The sequence below is a fragment of the Elephas maximus genome, chromosome 3 (assembly GCF_024166365.1).
Source record: "Elephas maximus indicus isolate mEleMax1 chromosome 3, mEleMax1 primary haplotype, whole genome shotgun sequence".
NCBI lineage: Eukaryota > Metazoa > Chordata > Mammalia > Proboscidea > Elephantidae > Elephas > Elephas maximus.
The window spans coordinates 174,456,777-174,475,841 of NC_064821.1; the positions used below are offsets into that span (position 1 = coordinate 174,456,777).

Below are 19,065 nucleotides of genomic sequence, written 5' to 3' on the forward strand. Positions count from 1 at the left end.
GACTGTGGAACAGACCATCAATTGCTCATATGCAAGTTCAAGCTGAAACTGAAGAAAATCAGAGCAAGTCCATGAGAGCCAAAATATGACCTTGAGTATATCCCACCTGAATTTAGAGACCATCTGAAGAATAGATTTGACGCATTGGACACTAGTGACTGAAGACCAGACGAATTGTGGAATGACATCATACACAAACAAAGCAAGAGGTCATTGAAAAGACAGGAAAGAAAGAAAAGGCCAAGATGGATGTCAGAGGAGACTCTGAAACTTGCTCTCGAACGTCGAGCAGCTAAAGCAAAAGGAAGAATTGATGAAGTAAAAGAACTGAACAGAAGATTTCAAAGGCCGGCTCAAGAAGACAAAGTAAAGTATTATAATGACATGTGCAAAGAGCTGGAGATGGAAAACCAAAAGGGAAGAACATGCTCAGTGTTTCTCAAGCTGAAAGAACTGAAGAAAAACTTTAAGCCCGGAGTTGCAATGGTGAAGGATTCTATGGGGAAAACATATGATGCAGGAAGTGTCAAAAGAAGATGGAAGGGATACACAGAGTTATAGCAAAAAGAATTAGTCGATGTTCAACCATTTCAAGAGGTGGTGTATGATCAGGAACCAATGGTACTGAAGGAAGAAGTCCAAGCTGCTCTGAAGGCATTGGTGAAAAACAAGACTCCAGGAATTGATGGAACATCCATTGAGATGTTTCAACAAACAGATGCAGTGCTGAAGGTGGTCACTCATCTATGCCAAGAAATGCAGAAGACAGCTTCCTGGCCAACTGACTGGAAAAGATCCATATTAAGGCCTATTCCCAAGAAAGATGATCCATCCGAATGTGGAAATTAGAGAATAATATCATTAATATCACACGCAAGCAAAATTCTGCTGAAGATCATTCAAAAATGGCTACAGCAGTACATCTACAGGGAACTGCCTGAAATCCAGGCTGGTTTCCGAAGAGGACGTGGAGCCAGGGATATCATTGCTGATGTCAGATGGATCCTGGCTGAAAGTAGAGAATACCAGAAGGATGCTTACTTGTGTTTTATTGACTATGCAAAGACATTTCACTGTATGGATCATAACAAATTCTGGATAATGTTGCGAAGAATGGGAATTCCAGAACACTTTATTGTGCTCAGGAGGAACCTTTACATAGATCAAGAGGCAGTTGTTCGGACAGAACAAGGGGATACTGACTGGTTTAAAGTCAGGAAAGGTGTGTGTTAGGGTTGTATTCTTTCACCATACCTATTCAATCTGTATGCTGAGCAAATAATATGAGAAGCTGGACTATATGAAGAATGGGGCATCAGGATTGGAGGAAGACTTATTAACAACCTGCATTATGCAGATGACATAACCTTCCTTGCTGAAAGTGAAGAGGACTTAAAGCACTTACTAATGAAGATCAAAGACCACAGCCTTCAGTATGGATTGTGCCTCAACATAAAGAAAACAAAAATCCTCACAACTGGACCAATGAGCAAAATCATGATTAATGGAGAAAAGATTGAAGTTATCAAGGATTCCATTTTACTTGGATCCACAATCAACAGTCATGGAAGCAGCAGTCAAGAAATCAAAAGATGCATTGCATTGGGTAAATCTGCTGCAAAGGAGCTCTTCGAAGTGTTGAAGAGTAAAGATGTCACCTTGAAGACCAAGGTGCGCCTGACCCAAGCCATGGTATTTTCAATCGCATCATATCCATATGAAAGCTGGACAATGAATAAGGAAGACTGAAGAAGAATTGACGCCTTTGAATGGTGGTGTTGGCAAAGGATATTGAATATAGCATGGACTGCCAAAAGAATGAACAAATCTGTCTTAGAAGTACAGCCAGAATGCTCCTTAGAGGCAAGGATGGCGAGACTGCTTCTTACATACTTTGGACATGTTGTCAGGAGGGATTAGTCTCTGGAGAAGGACATCATACTTGGCAGAGTACAGGGTCAGCGGAAAAGAGAAAGACCCTAGATGAGGTGGGTTGACACAGTGGCTGCAACAATGAGCTCAAGCATAACAACAATTGTAAGGATGGCTGAAGACTGGGCAGTGTTTCGTTCTGTTGTGCATAGGGTTGTTATGAGTCGGAACCGAATCGATGGCACCAATCCTACCCTACCGTACCCTACCCTACCCTAACCTAAATATTCAAAAATCTTTTCATCTGCCACACAGTTTCTAAAGAACAAAATTCTAAAGTGGTAACTTTTGCTATTTCTCATTAGATTTTTGGATCAAGTAATCCTTGGTTATATGTCTAATGACAAGGCTCTCTGACAAGCAACTTACTGCTACAAAGAGGAACATTTGGAATTAGCAGTAAGCAAGCAGTGACCTACCTAGTTTGAGCACAGATGTCCACTGTAGTTAAAGGCTATAGAACTAATCTCACCACAGCCTGGGTCACACACCAATAGGCATTAAACTAAGGCAAACTAGCACCCCTTGTAGAGTTACCAGTTTTAACCAAAGCAACCAAACCCGTTGCCATCGAGTTGATTCCAATTCATAATGACCCAGTAGGACACAGTAGAACTGCCCCATAGGGTTTCCAAGGAATGGCTGGTGGATTCGAACTACCAACCTTTTGGTTAGCAGCCAAGCTCTTAACCATTGTGCCACCTGGGATTTTATTGAATAAAAAAAATATAGCATGTCCAGTTAACTTTGTATTTCAGATAATGAGTGATTTTATATTAAAAATTTTATATAGTAAAAATTTTCACACTAAAAAATATTCATTGTTTACCTAAAAATTCAAATTTAGTTATATGTCCTGTATTATACCTGGGAACCCTAATCCCCCATTCCCACCCCCTCCCACACACACACCCGAGGTAGAATCACGCCAAGGTTCTCACACTCCTCTTACTATGATGTGCTTTTAGCTTGATACTGGCTTGGAAAATGTTACCTACTTAGGTCTGAAACTCAAGAAAAAGCAGATGCAATCTTTAAAGGCACACATGACACATAATCAAAATAAAATATTTTCTTGTCACCTATTCATTTTATCCAGAACTTGAAATTCACATTGGCAATGGCATATAAAATCTTTTACCCAAAGAGATTGCTTAGTACTTTACTAAAACTCTTAAAACTTTTTACAAAGAGAAACTAAATGGTTTCTCCTTGATGAATACATCTGTACACTGGGTGTTATAATGGCATTGTTTAATGTATTCCTCATAAACCTATTAAGCCCTATTAGAAAAAGAAGTTGATGCTCAGAAAAATTATTTCCCCAAAGTCACACAGTTAATGAGCAGTAAAGCTAAAACTGAGGGGAGGACCACTTACTTCAAATCCACAGTACAATGCCTCCTCATCACTTCCCTTTCCCCAAATTTCATAAGATAAAATACTTAGCATAATAAGTTACTACTTACTGAGTGTTAATTACGTGCCAGGCACAGTGTTAAGTATTTTACATACATTAAATCATTTAATGGAGCTCTGGCGGCACAGTGGTTAAGAGCACGCTGCTAACCAAAAGTTCAACGGTTCAAATCCACCAGTCACTCATGGAAACCCTATGGGCAGTTCTACTCTTCCTATAGGGTTGCTATTAGTTGGAGCCAACTCAACAGCAACAAGTTTTGGTTTATCATTACAATTACGGAAGTAGAAAGGGGTTTCTGGCCTGAAAAAGACAGGGAATACTAGAAAGGTGGGCAAATATGAAGAAGAGGATGAGTTTGGTTTAAAGCATCTAGAGTTTGAATTCCCTCTGAAACATGGAAATGTTTCTTCAGCATTTGGGAACCTAGGCTTGGTGAGTACAGAAAGGCTGAAGTTGAATACATACAGCAACTAGATGGAACTTGAAATGTCAGGAAGACTATGAGAAATGAGAATAAGAGTGGGCAAAGAAGATTATTTTGAGAGATGGCAATAGTGAAGGAGATGTGGAAGGAGTTCTTAGAGAAGTAAGAGGAATACTAGGGGAGAAAGTTATCCTATCATCCAAAGGGGAAGACAATGAGACCAATGGTAGTTTTAACTTCTGAATCTAACAATTAACTAGTATATATTCAAGGGCATTTATATACATTATTACACTAGTATATTTTGAATTATAATCCTTCTGTATCTTATCTCAAAGTACCTATTAGTCTCTGTTTACTTTGCTTATGATGCATATGGTACTTAAAAGTAAGAAAATTCATTTTTTTTTTTAAATAGCCAGTGGTTCTCATCTTTCAGGAAATCTCAGTAGTCTCACTTCCATTAGTCAGAATTAGTCAAATCGTATTGTATAACGTGAGCCAACTGAATGGATGTTTACGTTAGGACCAAATCCCATGGTATCACTGGTAATTTCCGAGTACGCAAAATGTTCTCACACATATGGAATAGGAACTGTAACAAAGACCATTTACACCCTCCCTGGAATAGCAATTTTATCTTAAATTTTTTAACCAAAGACAGTTTTTGAAAATAAAAAGAAAACAAGATAGGGGAAGATGTGCAGGAAAAATAGAAGGAGATTCTAGGCTAAAATATGTGTCTCTAGGGGAAGTCTACTGGAGCCCTGGTAGCACGATGGTTAAGAGCTTGGCTGCTAACCAAAAGGTCGGCAGTTCAAATCCACCAGCCGCTCCTTGGAAACCCTACGGGGCAGTTCTTTCCTGTCCTATTGGGCCGCTATGAGTTGGAATCAACTCAACAGCAATGGGTTTTGGGTTTAGGGGAAGTCAACAGCCAAGAAAACCCTATGGGGCAGTTCTACTCTGTCACATAGGTTTGCTATGAGTTGCAATTGACTCCATGTCACCTAACAACAACAACAACAGGGTAAGTCAAGGGCTAACCTGGCCACCTACCCTGAACACTGGCATTTCGGGATAATAGTTGGGATTCTGGGATTAGAAGGTTATGAGAAGATTCCTGGGAAAAACTACAGTGAGACATGATGGATTTGAAGTCAGCCCTAGGAATAAGGCTTTTGAACAAAGTCCATCCACTTTCCTTTTAGGAAACACCCTGAGTTAACTGAGGAAACACCCCAAAGGCAAAAGAGAGCTGGAAAGCCCCAGTGACTCTGAGGGCAAAATTTTGTTACAGAGAAGTAATGGGAGCAAAATGTTGGGTATATGTCCCAAGCTCTTCAAAATGAGAGGCTGTATGAAACAAACCATGGACAAGAGTAGGAGTTAAAACACCAGGGACATTTTAATCAGTAAAAAGAGCAAGTGCACCCTGTTGGGAGCCTAATGGAGAAATAGTAACACTAGTAGGAAGAGGGCAGTTGCAAAATAAAGTTCAAAATAGAGCTATTCTGAGGATTTCCTGGCCTTACAAGATCCTATCATGGGCCTATACTACCTCTTTGATCTCATCTCCTCTGACTCTGTGCTCCTCACCCTGGGCTGCAGACTACTGACCTGCTACCTCACCGGCCACCCTCACCTCAGGGCTCTTGCATTGGATGTTCACTGTATCGATGTACCCTTACCATCCTATTTACCAACCTGTCCATACTGGCCCAGCACTCTTTCCTACTTCTATTCATTCCATAGCTCTTATCACCAAAATACTCTATAGTGTACTTGCCGTTACTATTGTTTAAATTAGCTCTTTCCCTTCACTAGAATGTGAGTTCCAAATGAGCAAGCAGTTTTGTCCATTTTGCTGCTGTATTCCCACCACCAAGACTGGTGCCTGACACATAGTATTCACAAAATAAATGTTAGCTATTTCATCATTAGGACAGTCCTCAACCCTGTGAAACTATTTACTGAAATGGAGAAATAACAGTTGACACAGACATGGAAGAAACACTGTCAACACAGTAATAGTTGGGTTATAGGAGTGACCAGACCCCAAGTCTCTGAGGCCACACAGTCTAGCATGGGAGGCTCCAGCAACACTTGGATCCCGGAGGCAGAATGGCACTTATAGTTGCATCAAAACTTTTAATGGCCTCCAATGACAGCATATAACCACTTTAGGACTCTGCCAGCCACTGAGTTCTGAGTTGAAGACCACAGCTATTTTTGACCAGATCTTCTTGATTATTTTAGCCAGGTATCAAGAGTAAGTTGGGGAGATAAACATTTTTGTAGGAAAGAAATACCTTCTAATTAGATTCATACATTCATTAATCACTGTGTCCCCATTTTTTTCACTCTGACCTTCTGGGGCTAGGTTTTGGGTAAGGATCCCAACCTCAGCCAGAGCTCAGTAAGCCAAGGTCAAAATCAACTATGCGGGGCCAGAAGGAGTAAATGAGCCATAAACAGATGAAACATGGTAGGCAATGAGACAAAAATCCCAAATAAAAAATAAATAAAAACGAGGAAGGATACATGAAAAGAAGGAGGCTGGTGGCACAAAGTAGAAGTCAGACATAACGTGGCAGAGACCAAGTAGAGAATGTGAGGCAGTACACTAAGGCTTTCCTGACTCCTGGCTCCTGCCAAGGCACTTTGTTTTGTCTTTTAATTTTGACTTTTATTTACCCACTAGGCCATGGGTGCTTGTGCCAACTGTCTTAGGACAGACACTGAGAACTTTTTGTTTTTGAAATGCTCAAGCTACAGCTGGCTGACTATCTGTCCAGAGTGAGGTAAGGGGTTCCTGCTCCGGGTGGGAGACCAGACAATTGATGAATTATACACCTATAAGATATTTTTTAAGGGTCTAGAATATTACAATATTTTACAAGCCTACAGAGTCACGATGAGTTAGAATCAACTTGACAGCAGCGGGTTTGGTTTGGACCTATCTATACTATTGCTGTATTATGCTCAAACACTAGAGAAAGAAATTGAGACAAAGATACTGGCGAACTGTTTTGAGCAGTGTCTTAGGGTTCTCCAGAGGAAAAGAACCAATAAGATATACACACATACATATTCATATATATGTAGAGAGAGAGAGGTTGATTAATTTATTAAAGGAATAGGCTGACATGATTATGGAGGCTGGCAATTTCAAACTCCACAGGTCAGTTCTGGTAGTCTTGTGTCCCAAAATTGGTAGACCAGGTAGTGGTGGGCATAGGGGGTTCTGGCAGGTGCTCTTTATAGTCTTGAGGCAAAATCTCTCTCTCTCAGGAAACTTCATATTTTGCTTTTAAAGCCTTCAACTGATTGTATGAGGACTGCCCACATTATGGAGGGTAATCTGCTTTAATTAAGGTCGAATGATTTAAATGCTAATCGCAAGTAAATACCTTCATAATAACATCTAGGCTAGTGTCTGACCAAACAAATGGATACCACAGCCTAGCCAAGTTGATAACGTAAAATTAACCGTCACAAGCAATAAGCAATAATTAGTAATCTGACAGAGCTGAGTAGGAGGCAGAAAATTCTGACTCCCATTTCTCTGTTTAGACAGCACTGGTTATTTTCCTTTAGGAAAAAAAAAAAAAATCGAGAATTACTAGCAATTTTGTCCCCTCCCCAGCATTACTAACATTTTTAAATTTACTCAAACTCTTAGAGCCCCCCAAAATATGACTGGACACCAACATCTATCCTTTCATATATTGAATAGGAAGCCCCTCAAATTGGATGAAATTAATGCCCTTAAAAATTTCACTGATTTCTATGCCACTATCCAAAAATGCAGGGTGTAGTGGTTAAGAGAATGGCTGCTAACCAAAAAGCTGGCAGTTCAAACCCACTAGATGCTCCTTGGAAACTTTATCATGCAGTTTTACCCAGTCCTATAGGGTTCTTAGAAACCCTGGTGGCGTAGTGGTTAAGTGCCACAGCTGCTAACCAAAGGGTCAGCAGTTTGAATCTGCCAGGCGCTCCTGGGAAACTCTGTGGGGCAGTTCTACTCTGTCCTATAGGGTCGCTGTGAGTCAGAATCGACTCCACGGCACGGGGTATAGGGTTGTTATGGGTAGGAATTGACTTGGTATCAATGGGTTTGGTTTGGGGATTTTATCCAAAATGAGATTACCAGGAAAGACCAGTTTAAATTTAAATACATGCTGCTTAAGATGGGATAACTTATCCTTGATCCTCACATTTGTAATCAATAGGGAACTCTTCAGCTACATCTGATTTTTCACATTTTTCAGCTAAGTCAGGAATCCTAATGCAAAAATCTGCTCTGTTATGTGGATTCGTGAACTGTCTAGAGAGTTCTGGGTCCATTAACCAACAGATAGATTACTATGAGACACAAATACAATGTTTTTGTCTCCAACCGAAACGGTCTTGCTCCAATATTATTCATGTAATTTCAAGTAAAGTGGTTGCTGTTTTCTCGAGACTCACACCTGGAAATTAATAAAGAGTAAGACATTTCTCTTGGTATTAATTCAAAATTCTAAAGCAAAATTAATTACATACGCATTCTTAAAACTCCAGATCCTAGAGCTGGCAAGGAGGATGTTTCAGAATGTATTCATTTAAAATCCCACAGTGAATGTGCCTAACAGGAGCTATTCCTTATGTACCATGTGAAGGGGTTGCAGCACATGGGGCCAAGTTATAGACCTGGCAGTTAAATGAGAGGCACGTTACATCCTGGCCGTGACTGAGACAAGACATCTGAGCACCACTCCTTGTCTTGACACTCCGGTGCTGCAGCCAGCCAACACACTATGTCAGGACCCTCCTCCCTAATATGATAAATACAATCTCAACAAATGCTACAAATCCACTCATATCTATTGCCTGGTTCATGCTGATCAGGACTACAGGATTGCTGAGTTTTCTACTGATATTTTTAAAATTAAAAACTGTGAAGTAAGAAGTTGCCAACAATGCTGAGTGGCAGATAGTGGTTTAAAAAATAAAGTCTCAATGAGCTCAAACATAGCAATGATCACAAGGATGGTGCAGAACCGGGCAGTGTTTTGTTCTGTTGTACACAGGGTCGCTATGAGTCCTTACCCAACAGCGCCTAACAATAACAACAACATACCATTCCGTATTATACCCAAAGGTAAATAATTGGAATCAATCATAAATCAGTCTTTTGCATGATCATTCAGCATCAAAATCTAACAATTATTCTCAAGGAAATTTCTCTTCCTAGCCAAAGCTGTAGCTGAGCATCTTTAGGTCTAACATGAAATATTAATGGCTTTTTCTTTCCCTTCTCCTTGCTTTTCACTCTGTCCTGCTCCAGCCCCTGCCATCCTTTCCCTTTAAAGGGTAAAACAAAGTCATTCTGCCCTTGCTTGTGAATCCTATGTGTTCTCACCAACACCTGAGGCAGTGAAAAGAGATGAAGAAATGACAGTATCTGGTCTCAGTGTTTTTCACCACATTGTTGTAGAGATATTTAGTACCTCAGACACAGTGTTAACTCTTCACTGTCCTTTTGCAGCTCTGAAAACAGCAGCACTCTGAACCTTTACACCCAATGCATGATCTGCTTGAAGCTAAAACCACAAGGGCCCCTTTGGAAACCAGCTACTAGGCGTGTGTTACTCTTTGCATTTATTCATTGCTGTGCTGGAGCCTAATTTTCAGGAATTTTGTGAGCAGATTGTTAATTTATTTGCAGCTTGAAATTGGTCATTTTAAGAAATTCTCTCTCTCTCTCTCATACACACATGCGTGCACACACATGTGTGCAAAACCCAAACCCATTGCCATCAAGTCAATTCTAACTCATGGCGATGCCACGTGTTACAGAGTAGAACTACTCCTTAGGGTTTTCTTGGTTGTAATTTTACAGAAGAAGATAGCCAGGCCTTTCTTCTGTGGTACTGCTGGGTGGGTTCTAACTGCCAAGCTTTAGGTTAGTAGTCAAGCACAAAATGTTTGCACAGCCCAGGGTCCTCAGGAAATTTACAAACACTACAAATCAGCCTCCTCCCCCACCTTGCCCCAAAGCAGGTTGTTAAACATTTACCAACTCATCGCTGTATTTATTCATTGAATACTTTGTGAAGTATCGGATGCCAAGCACTATGTGCCAAGCACTGTGCTGGGTGCTGGGATATAACTACAAACAAAAATATTTCAATACTAGTGGTAAAGAGAGGCAATAAACACATAAAAACACACATATATATTTTTTAAACTTTAGAGAGTGATTAGTCAAATGAAGAAAATAGGACAGGTGCCATGACCGAGAACAAAAATAAGGGGTGAGCAGCTCTGTAGTCAGTACAGTCTAGTGGTTTAGAGTGCAACTGCTGCAACTAGACAGTTTGGGGTATAATTCTAAACTGTACCCCTTACTGTATGGCTTTGAGAATGTTATTTAACATTCGTAAGCCTCAGTTTCCTTATCTGTAAAATAAGAATGATAATATTAACTCTTCAACTGGGTGAAATGAGGATTTAAAGAGATAATCCAGATAGAATACCTGACTCCAGGGCCTGATGCATGTTCTGAGCTGACCCAAAAGAATGTTACCTATAATTATTATCAGCTGAGGAGGTAACATTTAATATGAAACTTAGAGTATGCACAAGAGTGAGCCTGCTGAAAAAACAGAGAAAGAGATTTCCAGGCAGAAGGAAAAAACAAGTACAAAGTTCTTGGGTTCAAATGGGTTAAAATGGTCCAAAAACTATTAGAAGGCCCGGTTGGCTGGAGAGTAGTTTGTCATTGTTACGTGCCGAAGAGTCGATTTTCAACTCATAACAATCCCGTGTAATGGAGTAGAACTGCCCCATAGAGTTTTCTAGGCTGTAATCTTTACAGGAACAGATTGTCAGGTCTTTCTCTCATGGAGCCACTGAACGGGTTTGAACTGCCAGCCTTTCAGTTAGCAGCCAAGCACTTAACGGTTGTGTCACCAATATATTAGCAAAAAGGTGGCACAGAACAGAGTTGGAGAGGTAGGATAGAGACAGATCATTCAGAACCTTTTAGGCCATTGAAAGGCATTGGGTTTTATTCTAAATGCAATTTGAAGCCTCCAAAGAGATTTAAACAGAGGAGTGACATGAGTCAATTTATAATTTTGATATCTCTCTTCTGGCATCTTGACGGTGAATGGCTTAGAAGAGGCCAGAGTGGGTGCAGAAATATCAGTTAGAAGTTTAATGCAATAGATCAGATGAGAGATGATGGTGCTTTCCATAAGTCGGTAGCAAAGCAGGTAAGTGAACAGATTTGGGATATATCTTGGAGGAAAAATCAATAGAACTTGGTGATGGATTGCATGAGGGTGTAATAGATTGCATTTTTCGAAGACAAACAATATTTTCTATCCCATATACTCTTCTACAATGTGACCTTGACAGTCCCCTACCAAGAGGTGAAATCTAATGCCACCTCCCTTAAATCCAGGCATGACTGTGATTGCTTCAACCGATTGAAGCACAACACAAATAATGCTATGTATCTTTCAAAGCTAGATTATAGAGGCAATGCAGTTTCCATGTTGTGCTGCCACATAACAAGTTCAGCTACTCAGAGTCCACCATGAAGTGAGGAATCCCAAACCACATGGAGAAGCCACATGAAGGTGTTCAGTCAATAGTCCCTGCTGAGGTCCCAACTGACAGCTGGCATAAACTTCCAGACATGTGAGTAATGAGATCTTGAGATGTTTCCAGCCCAGCTGTCAAATGGTACAGAGCTATTGAGTTTTCCCAGCTGAGACTCTAGAAATTGTGAAGCAAAGACAAACCAGAGAATTACTGACCCACAGAATCTCTGACCATAATAAAAAGAATGTTTTGTGTCACTAAATTTTGGGGTTGTTTCTTATGTAGCAATAGTAACCAGGACAGAAATTTTGTACCAGAATAGAATGCTGCCATACCAGCCTAATACATGTGTCATTGGCTTTCAGGTTTGGCAGCAGGCAGAACCTGAGAGGGCCTTAGAATACAATTAGTGAAAGCTGGAAGGGCCTTGTGGAGACTTTGACGAAGGCTGAGATGATGGGAGAAAACTGTTATTGGAGGCTAGAAAAAAGTTGACCTTTACTATGTAGTAGCAGAAAATTTGGCAACCCTGCTAGGTACATTGACATGGGAAATAGAAAATAGACCAAATATACTGGTGGAGTTGACTGAGAACATTTCTCAGGAAATATTGAAAGCGCCAACTGATTTCTTTTAGCCATGTGTAAGATAAAGCTAGAGAGACAAAAGCACTAAAGGAATTGTTCAGTTCTTAAGCAAATTCTAGAGGAAATATAAAAGGCCTTTCTGAGTTTTGAAAAGAAAACCACTGCTTATTCAGCGTCTTTTAGCAGAAGATTCTCAAAGTAAGAAAAGGCCTCGGAGCAAAGAACAAATCGAAGACCTGCTAGGAAAATGTCTCAGAGTAAAGATAAAGACTAGGGTTTGACTGTAAAACCCTTCGTTAAAACATCATAAAGATTTAAGATGGTGCCTCACAGACCTTCTTCAAGACACAGGACTCCTCGACTTAAGCGCATGTGTCAAAAGCCTCTCTTTTACACACCAAGCATCTAAGAATCTTAAGGGTGATGTTCCACAGCAGTTCCGCAGGGAGCCCAAAGTAGGAAAGGGCTTATCTTGAAGAAATATGTGGTGATGTCTTTTGCCTAATTTAGTATAGTATAAAGTGATACACAGGAAGCCTGAAAAGTTTTAAAGGAACTGCATCAGCTTGGACTTCTGAAAAAGACAGATAAACTCCTTTGGGTGGGAAGCAAGATAGGAAAATCACTCAGCTACAAATATGGTCCATTTCTTACGGAAAAGGAAGACCGACTCAGAAAGCAGAACCAAAAGCTGGGAAGTGGATCAAAGAGCTGGAGAAGACAAGTCCTAGGGAGTAGGACTGAACCCTTATCAAGGAACTGGCAACATGTGACCACCTGAATTTCAGAACCACCATGAGAGGACAATGAATGCTGTGTGCCTCCCATTCACCTGTTTTTTGAATGGAAATGTTTATAGTGATTCTCCTATGCCTGGCCCACCACTGTATGATGAGTGTGTAGGAGACAGATAATTCAAGTCTTTCGTTCACAGCTCTTAAGAGATTAAGAGAAACTATACTAATTTTTTATACTACAAGAACTCATTCAAAGAGCCTCAGAGCCTCATCTGTTATCAGGGTGTTGATGACAATATCTTGGACTTCAAGTAATGAACTGAGAGTTCGGGAGTTTTCAGAGTGGAATGAGTGTATTTTGCATGTGGAAAGGATATGAATAGTTGTGGGGAGACTGTGAGCCGTGGCTGGTTTATTTACCAAGGGTGGCTGAAACAGTACCTCCCATCCCACATGTTTTTCTTTGTTTTATGCCCCTACGTTTTGGAGTGGTTTGTTACAAGCCTGTAGTAATCAGGTCATAGGAATAAGAAAAGGGGAGAGTCAAGGAAGACTACTAGGCTTTTGGCTTAGGCAACTAGGTGAATGGTGGTGATAGTATCTGCTGAGATGATAAGCACCAGGTTTTTTGGAGGGGGCGGGGCAGGAGGAAAAATCATTGCTGGATTTTGGCCATCTTATTTTTGAAATGTGTATGAGTCATTCAAATGTAGTATCTTTAGTTCATTCAGGATTCGGAAACCACCATAAGACTTCTATAGTGGAAGTGGCTTGCCAACGATGCTTTTATGAAGCATGATCATAACACGCCCATTGTGATATTAACAAAAACAAAAGATTGACGTCTCCAAAATGGCATTATCATCCAAAACGAATACAACCAAGCATAAGCCTCCCCCAGTTTTTAAAACTATTGTTTGTTACTTTGAAAGGCCACCATTTGGCCCTAGATAAATAAGTGAAATGTAGTTTTATTATCGGGAAACATTTGAGTGCTTAAAGGGAAAAAATATATTTAAATAATCCTCCTTGCAAGAAAAACACAATCTGAAGTTAATCTAACTGATCACTTGCCAAAAATCAAATCTTGGACAGAATTCCAGTTTCAGTCCAACGCAAATGAGGGCTATTTCAAAAATGGTGTTCCTTATGGGGATGCCAAAAGACCTTAAACATTGCAGTGTGCCAGGCACAGCCATAAAAAAATAGAGGTAGCTGTTTTGCATTGTAGCATTAATCACAGGAACCAGACAAGAATAAACAGCAGTGGGGTGAGGGGCTGCCCAGAGAACAAGGATAATAAATGTTTGTAATGACCTCTAGTACCACGGAATTAAAGGCTTTGGGAGACATAAAAAAAGTAGAGCAAAGGAATCGATTCAATCTTCTGTTACCTGTGTTGATGAAACAATGTGCAATTTGTACAAAACCTCTTCTCAAAACAAACCATCCCAGCCAGCCAGACACCATGTTTCTGGTGGCAATGTCACCGTAATATCTTAGGAATTCCCTTTGATTTTTGGAGGTTGTGAGTGATCCATGACACTAGATTTGCTGCAACCTTCAGTAGAAGGCCATCATTTATTCAGTTGGCAACTGAACAGCAACAAAGCAGTTGGCAGAAGAATGAGTTTCTGACCCCTCTGCCCCCTTCTCTCCTGAGGGGGATAAAGAAGGCTGCTGCCAGCACTATGTCCCACTTTTCCTTGTGAATACACCAACAGTTCCAATTGAACGTACAATCGTGGATCAGAGGCTCCTGTGCAGTTCACACCTCAACATCCTAGAGAATAGCTACAGGACATTTAATAAAGCCCTACAGTGCCCTTCATGGAAATGGTGAGTGCTTATGAGTTCACCATGATCATGGGGAATTAAGGCTATAAGCCAAAGAAAGAAGGATATATATATATATATATATTAATTTTCTTGTCTCTACCGTAGTAACTGTAGAGGCCAACACACAGTTCTGCACATAGTAGGACATTAGCATATATACACACACACATATATATTATAATGATGGGACTAAAGCTTACAAGAAAATATAACCCTAATTGGCCATTGCTTCTGATCAGAAAATGTAAAGCAAAATTTCGTCACTTGCATTTGACCATCAGGAGGGGTAGAATTTATTACAGCAGTATCATCTATCATCATCATCACCACTCATAGCAACCCTACAGAACAGAGTAGAACTGTCCCATAGGGTTTCCAAGGAGAACCTGGTGGATTCAAACTGCCAACCTTTGTGGTTAGCAGCCGAAATCTCAACTGCTATGCCACCAGGGTTTCCATAATCTGGGGCGTGTTTCTGTTGCTGGGAAATTTCTCTAAAATGAGATTTAGGGAGATTGAACTGCTGTACTTGGGCCTGTACTTCTTTTTTTTCCCCCAACTCCTCCCTCCTTTTCATTCCTAATGTTAGATATGGCTCATAAATAAATGTCTCATTTTGCATTTCAATAAAGTATATTTATGTATTCAGATCTTTTATGAAATGTTAGAGCTGCCAATATTTTAAACACAAGGGGGAAAAGCACATTGGTTTGGGGATCTGCAAGTGTTTAGAGGTTTTTTTTTTTTTTTTTTTTAAGAAGTTATAAATGGTGTAGGACAAAGTCTAGGTCAGCAGTCAAGTCGAAGACCCCTACCGATTATTATTAATATACAAAATTGGAGGAATATGGAGAGTTGGTCAGCATTTTTGTCTCCTAAAGGAGACAACCAGAATGAGATGCAAATCAGTGCTCTTATCTAATGAATAATGCAGATGAGTGTTCTGCAGATAGCAAGTCAGTCTGCAGGAATCCTCTCTGCCTCACCTCACATTTCTTGTGGATTTAAGCACCGTGTGTCACAAGAAATTAGAGAAAGGAATGGCCAAGTAATGACAGAGCCTTGGTGCCCCAAGTCAGTGTAGACAGCAAGGACATTAAGATGCATAGTACAGCAAGGGAGGGAGCTGACATCTCATTAAAATGAAAATGTTGCTATTTTTCCTTCACCTAGTTAATGGAGTTGTATGACACTGTAATCTGTGGCTATTTGAGTGGCTACTCCTTAAAGGAATCCTCTACCACACCTTTTTTGGAAGGGTTCTGGAAAATTTTAAAAAGACATCTTCTCCCCAAGCCTCAGTGAAAGGAAAAAAAAAAAAACAAAAACTAACCAATAGCACTTCACTTTCTCTTTCATACAAGTTAACTAACACTTAAGATTTTTCAGTAGTAAGACAGAGGCCACTTAAAACTATGCACTGTATGCAACTTTCTAGCTCTTAAAAGGTACTCATCTCCCCCAAATAACAATGGAAAACAAACCCTCATTTATTCAACACATAATCAATGGATGCGAACCATGGGTAGGCTTGCAGCTACTTTTCAGTCATGGGCTATTTCACTGAAATGTGTTTTTGATTTAGCATTCACTGCCATCGTTCCTAATTTTCTAAGAAAGCAGCTCTGAATACAGAATTCTTCTCCTTGCATAACAGAAATATACGTGCCTTGTGTTTTCTGTTGAATTCCTTTCTCTTCTAGTCCTAGATTTCAATCAATCTTCAAGTGCTTGACTAATCTTGGGCAAAAGTGAAAGACTACTTGTCACCTAAATATTTAGGAGAGCTTCCAGCACTAGTAGCCCACATGCTAGAAGGGAATTTGCAGCACAGTCCGTACGGTCTTTGTTTCCAGCCATCTTCGGGGGGCTCTCAAAATACAGGAGGGGACCAAAATCACTCCACAAAGCTTAAATCTTTTCGAGGAAAATTGTTTAAAGTAAGTTGTAAATACCATGCCATAAGAAACAGGTGACGCTAATCACATAATATTCTTTCCTGGACTAATTAGGACAGCGACCCCATGTATTCATACTATACTACACAATTATTGGGTTTTTTTTTTTTTCTTGCTGTTCAGTTTTGTAGTCTTGATTTCGGTGAGGTTTCCTCTAAGTTTGAATTTTGGAAAAATTATCCACGAAACAAAGCTTGCTAGAACTGTTATGTTTAATAAACATAATAAAGCTCTGTGTTGTAGCCATAAAAAATAAAATAAATAGCTTTAGAGCAGGTATTTTATTGCATTTATTTGGACACTGAGAGAATATTTTTATTTACTTCTTAAGACCATTTCTATAGCACTGTTTTTCATACTGTGAAATTATTAGGAAGTCATAAAATCATTTCAGCAGGTCTTGATCATAATTCTAAAACTTGAAACAGAAAATAAAATATAAAATTGCTTTGTACATAGTAAGTTGTTTTTGTGAAACTTTTATTTCAGTTAGATGCATATTTATGTTTACATATGTTTACTGAGGCTTTATATAAAATGCATTACCGTTAATTTTAGATTTAAAAAAAAAAAATTGAAAGCCAGAGCTCTAGGGCCCTTCATCAAATCATTTCACATTCACATTGACGTTGGAAAGAAGCTGAGAGAAGCTAAACCAGCTTGATTATTATGCTTACTAAATAAAAGAGTTGAAAGAGACTTCCAGACCAGTATAAAATACAAGCTTTGTGAAATCCACAACCTTACAGAAATGCAAATACATTTTCATTTCCTAATGGGCTCTGCGAAGAGAAGCATACATTTTATTACAATACTAATGTTGCTAGGAGTGGATATCAATCCATGTCTTTAGGCAGACAAATGTAAGGCACTATCTGGAATGTTGGTCGTAAGGGTATAAAAGACCTTAAATTAAATTTCTTGACACAGGTAAGCCTCTTGTGTAGATTCTGGAGTCTCAAAGCAGAACCCTTGCATTCTCGCGTATAGGAGAGCCATCACTTTACATGCTACTTCCTAAATCAAAACCATACTTATTCCTTCACAGTGCTTCTAGTCAGAAACTCTTGAAAAGATTGCTATTTACATAAGAGCAGTGGAGTCCTATACAAAATAATTAGTCATATTTCCTTAAAGATGAACAAACACTAAAAATCATCAAGTCTAGAGAAAGAAGTGGTAGCAAGCATGGAAGAAAACCAACATAAAAAAGCAGAACAGCTCAGTCTAAGCCTAATAGTTAATCCCATATGTACTACTGGTAGGACATTTATTGATAAGAAATTATTAGATCATAAGAATTACTACTCTGGACTGAAAAAAAAACCCATTGCTGTCGAGTCAATTCTGACTTATAGTGACCCTATAGGACAGAGATGAACTGCCCCATGGGGTTTCCAAGGCTGTAATCTTGACAAAGCAGACTACCACATCTTTCTCCCACAGAGTGCATGGTGGGTTCCAACCCCTGACCTTACAGTTAGCAGCTGATCACTTAACCACCACGCCACCAGAGCCCTAGAAATAAACAAGGTAAATAAAAATTCACGTGAAAAATATGGATTATGTGTAAGTCAACGCAAAATATGCATGATTTTTCACAATTGTTTAGAGTTGAATAAAAAAGAATTTATATAACACTGACACTGATCATTCTACTTCAGGTGATGTGAGGATCATGACACTGGAACTTTGGAAATGAAAAAAATATAGCACCATACTTGACCAGGCATTGAAAAATGTTTCCATAGTCATAATAGTGTAAATTTGGTTTATTGGCTTTCAACTTTGTTATGGATTGAATTGTGCCCCCCCCATATGTGTCAATTTGGCTAGGCCATGATTCCCAGTATTGTGTGGTTGTCTACCATTTTGTAATCTGATATGACTATCTTATGTATTGTAAATCCTAAACTCTATAATGTTAAGAAGGCAGGATTAGAGGCAGTTAAGTTAATGAGGCAGGACTCAATCTATAGGATTAGTTGTATTTTAAGTCAATCTTTTTTGAGATACCAAAGAGAGAAGTGAGCAGAGAGAGGGCCCTCAGGCTACCAAGAATGAAGAACCAGGAGGGGAGCACGTCCTTTGGACCCAGTGTCCCTGCACTGAGAAACTCTTAGATCAGGGGAAAATTTATGACAAGGACTGCTAAGGATTGTATTGTGTCCCCCAAAAAAGTGTTTGTCAACTTGGCTAGTCCATGATTCCCAGCATTGTTGTAAATCCTACCTCTATGATGTCTATGAGGTGGGATTAGCAGCAATTATGTTAATAAGGCAGGACTCAATCTACAAGATCAGGTTGTGTCTTAAGTCAATGCCTTCTGAGATATAAAAGAGAAAAGCAAGCCAAGAGACTTGGGGACCTCTACCATTAAGAAATACAAGCCAGGAGAATAGTGGATCCTTTGGAACCGGGGTCCCTGAGCTGAGAAGCTCTTCGACCAGGGAAGATTGTTGACAGCGACCTTCCCCCGGAGCTAATAGAGAAAGAAAGCCTTCCCCTGGAGCTGGCACCCTGAATTCAGACTTCTAGCCTCCTAGACTACGAGAGAATAGATTTC

At 39.7% G+C, this 19,065-nt stretch overlaps 1 protein-coding gene across 5 annotated transcripts in view; it reads right to left on the reverse strand.

The window, feature by feature from the left end:
• Positions 1 to 19,065, reverse strand: part of NTNG1 (netrin G1) — a 416,081-nt gene that overhangs the window by 354,279 nt on the left and 42,737 nt on the right. The gene's annotated exons all lie outside the window — the stretch shown is intronic.